Here is a 4,860-nt window from a genome sequence, read left to right as displayed (position 1 = left end):
TACCTTTGAGCAAGTAAAATTAGATTGAAAATTCTGACAGTGAGTTACTGGCTTTTACTGCAGGTTTTGGGGCCATATCAGGGTGTCTTCCTAAAAATTAGGGTGAGTTGACATAGACATATGTTATAAAGTGTGTGGGACCTAGGGTGTTCCAAATAAGGTTTTTTTCCTGTAATTTAGATCTCCATATCTTAATAAAAATTAAATAAAGCCAGTAGGATTGTTTTGCCTCCTATATGGCTTCATGCAACTTAGTTAACATGAATTACAAGGTACTGTTTTATTATTACAGAGAAAAGGGAAATGATTAAACCGTTTTTCAAATGTTTTCTTAAAATGCTCTCGATAGGAGATGCCCTTCCCATAATTTGGTACTTTCTGGATCCTGTATATAATGCTCGGTTTGTTACTCACTGGGTCTCTGTTATTCATATATATACTCTAAATAAGCTGCTTGTGATTCCTTTAGAACTGTGCCATGTGTTTTCTGTTAAAGCTCAATGAGTTTATTTTATTTCTTATGTCATGAAAATAGTTAATTTTATTTGGGGACTTAACAGAGGTTTTTATATACATCAGCTGGTAGTTCAGTGGTTTAATTCTGAATATTCACAGTATATGTAGAATAGAAACTAACATAACAATCCAACAACACTTTCCTTTTTTTATACATTATAAAGTTAGAAGTAGGAATGTGTCTAAAGGGGTTTTCCTGGAAAGCAAGTGCTAGAGCTCTAAGGGATGCATGAATGCAAACCTTAGTGCTTATCTAACAAACACTTGCACCCCAGGAAATGCTGCACTCTGTGCCTAGTGTCAGATTGAAAATCTGGTGCAAGGGTGCAGGCCAATGCTCTTACTTCTACACATGTGCTTACGTCAGTTCCATACCGAATATGCACCAATGGGGTGCGCTGAAGTGCGGTGTGAGCGGTTATTCAAAAGGCAAAGTTAGTGTGATTTGCACACTGCCTCAGAGGTCATAAATGACCCTTTAAATCTTTAGCATTCAAGCACAGATACATGTTGGACAGGTTGACTTTCCTTTTAAAGGACAATGAAAGGTTAATATAAATTAAAAATAAGTCTAAAGGCATTCTTTTTAAGTACTTACTGCATATCTAAATTCCCAGATCCCTGCTTGCTTCTCTGAGATATGGTGCTGGCAGCCTACAGCAGTGTGAAGACTACAGTGACATCACTGAAATCTCTCTCCCCTTCCTGTAGGTGCCAGCAGCAGCCTTCCTATTCTCTGAGCATGTGTGTAACTTGATCCTGTCTGCTGTTCTGAGCTACACATGCCCACCAGCCAATCAGAAGTGGATCTGCCAGAGGGGAAGGGAGGGTGGGGAGGGAATGAAACACATGTGCAGTATGAAGCAAGGAGGGAAAGGAAGGGAGAATACCTTTTTAGAGATGGCTGCCTGTTCTAGAAAATGTGAAGTAAGTGTGACGGAGTAAATATTTGATTAGGTGAGCCAAAAGTGTGGCATTTTTACTAAACAATAGGAGGACTATTGGGCAGTATGCTTTTTAAATTTTGACTTGCATTCTCCTTTAAGGGCAATGCCACACATGGAGTTTTGACCGTATATGCCAGATGGTCCACAGGGTTTCCTTTGTAAGTGAATGTACCTTTTTAATTTTAACACCCTTCTGACTGTTTTGGATGCTCTCTGCTTACCATTAAAGGTAATTGCAGGCAAAAATTGTGCTGGAAATAATGTAATCCTGACTGCAAGTCAACTGTATGCATATTAATGCATGAACCACAATTGTGTCAGGCGCAACTCCACCCTCTCGCAGACACAATTACACTGGTATTATAAAGAAAAACACTACATTCTGAGTAAAAAACATGGCAATTTGGATCTGAAACAGTACTTTTTACAATACACTTAGGTAAGCAAATTACATTACTTAGTTGTGATCAGCACACCATGTGTATGTCTGGGGATGTTGATATTGGGTTGTATATTGTTATACAGGTCAGGAGTCAGAGCTTCATGGTTGAAGGAATAAATTACATCCTGGCTCATAACCCCTCTCTGCATCAGGGACATTGCCATAGTAAGTTTGCAACCCCCACCGGTCATTTACTTTGATCTGTTGCACATTTGTGGCTCTTTATTCTCATAAGTGAGAGAGTCATGTGAAGGGTTATACACCAAATGTCAGTGCTGTGTTACACTAACAATACAGTGGAACCAGCACTGTGCACTAGCCACAGATCATTGAAACACATCACTACTGTATGTAGAGTTACAGGTAACACTTATCTACCACCTACCATTCTTCCTGTTGGAGAGACTCACTTGAGTATGAGGTTGAAATGTATAGGCATGTCTTTATTCAACCTCAGCTACTATAAAACCAATACAGTATCCTTGGGCTCTTAGCTTCATTAATTATTACCAGCCAAAGAAATCTGTGCCAGAAATTCACTTTTGTGGGGTCATGGCACACTGGACAATTAGTCACCCACTGCAAATCATCTCTCCTATGGCCAGTAATGATATCTTACCAGTGCCTTAAATGGCAAGATATCCATAATTACTCATATTGCATATCCATGTGAAAATGCATCACCATCACCCTTATATCACATTCCCAGGACATCCCTTTCACCCTATTGGACACAAATGGACCACCTCCTACCAGAAATGTCTACACTGTGGAGATTCCTTGTTCCACACTGACATCTAGTGACTGAAATAAGCAATAACAATAAACCACATTAACCATTTCCCATAATATTCGATGAACTCCTCTTATATGTCCTAATTGGTACTTAAAAAACGAAAACGTACAAGTTATTAACCCCCTTATACAAGGCTGCTTGGATGAGCTGGATCTGAGCCTCCTGTATATAAAAGTGATATAGGCATATAGAGAGCACTTGCAACTGCAGGTAAGCATTTTGGAGTGGCAGTTGCTAGTGGCATGTGATTGCACTGATTTATTGCAGGACTATGTACTAATTATTTTTCATTTACCACAAAGCAGTATTATTTTACTTTAGCAAAGCTATTTCAATGTCTTATACCCTAACTAAAAAACTGATGTGGTTTAAAACCTTAGTATATGATTTATATTGTATATGACTTTCTATGGCATTTTACAGCAGCCCCTCTGGCATTCGCCAGAATCCACATATTGCCAGTCTAGGCCTGGTTGTAAATATCCAATTACGAAGTGGTTGCATTAGAGCCAGGCCAAGTAGAATTTGCACCCAAATCAATACTGCTTGGCAAGAGGCCCTGCTTGTACACTTCCTAATTACTTGCCTTGCATGGCAAACCACCCTGGCTTTTGGAAGGGCTGTCCGGGTCAAAACTGCCTGGCCGGGTCTTAAATTAGGAAACATGGGCAGGAATTTCTGAGATTGATGTGGTAATAGGCAATCGCCACTTCATAGCCCCATCCTGTGATGTCACCAGCCTTCCGCTCCACACCCCTGTGATGTCCCTGCCGCCCCCTTCCCAGGGTAAGTAATGGAGAAAGGTGGCAACCCTACCCCACACACCTAACCCCCACTGTTTTTTCACCTGCTGCCAGTTTCCACTTCCCTTTCACTTGCCTGCACCTCCTCCAATTGCACCCTAGTTTCCCCTGAGGCGCCTCTCCCCTAGTTTTGGCCCAAGGTTAGTGACCAGGTGCAGATTTGATTATTATTTCCAACTGTATATTCATAAATATCATTTATTCCTTACCCTGCAAATTAATGATCACTTTGTATAATTACATAATTGTGCAAATATATCATTCAACATTTGTAATTTTCTTGTTGAATTAGTGACAGACATAAAGTATAAAGTAACAACCATCTTCCAGTCAAAAGAATGATAACAGAATAGTTTAAATTTACATTTTCATATAGGATATGTAGAATAGGTTGAGCATGCATGTTCCTATTTGACAATGAGACTTACATCCTTTTCTTAAGGACAGCCTTTTTACCTAAATAATGTGACCTGCAAGTCAAACAGTGCTTTACAGGACACTAGAGGGCAGCAATGACTTGTGTAAACCTTGTTAGGCCACTGCAGCCTATCAGCTGGGGAGAATAAAATGCTTTTCTAATAAATTCCTTGTTTGCCTACTACTGTGAAATCAGTCTTGTATGCAGCAAGGCAAGAAGGAAACCTTTCTCATCTTCTCTGGAAATGAAATGCCTCCTAAGCCCAAATGCTGCAAAGAATGCTTACAGCAAAGGACTAAATATGGTAGAGATAATATGAAGATATGATAAATGGAAATAATGAGCAGTGACATACATACATATACACAGTATATACATATATAATTTTACTACATGTATTGTGTCATTATCATCTCCCATGACAAATTCTCACTCATACAGTCTTTAAGGTTTTGCTTATTTTCAGATATGCCGTTGCACTAGTTGATGAGTTTAAAAAAATGGTTTGTGTCCATGGAGCCACTGACCAACATGATACTGCCAAGAGCTGCAGATCAGTTCTAGAATGGTAAGTCACAAGTCACAAAATTCAAAGAAACTTTGATCAACAGCATTTGGGATGAATTTTCAGAAGAAAGAGAACCTGATAGAAGAAGGTATACCAACTTCAAGTAGGCAACAACAAGGGGGACAAACTGCACTGGAGATCCATGATATAATTTAGTGATCATTACACAAAGTCATCACTGTATGATAGAGGCAGTTGCAGTGAACAGCTGCAAATGGAATATGGATGACTGTCACACTCTAAGCATGTTGTAGATTGGACCTAGCCTGATGGTTTTCTTTTGGGCCTCTCAGAAGCAAGTTATCCTGTGTAGAGAAGGCAAGTATAAGTAATGTAGTGGCTTCACAAATGATTAATGGTAACTGGAGAA

The sequence above is a fragment of the Xenopus tropicalis genome, chromosome 6 (genome assembly GCF_000004195.4).
Source record: "Xenopus tropicalis strain Nigerian chromosome 6, UCB_Xtro_10.0, whole genome shotgun sequence".
NCBI lineage: Eukaryota > Metazoa > Chordata > Amphibia > Anura > Pipidae > Xenopus > Xenopus tropicalis.
The sequence above is the reverse complement of the archived record's forward strand: the minus strand, read 5'-3'. Positions refer to the sequence as shown.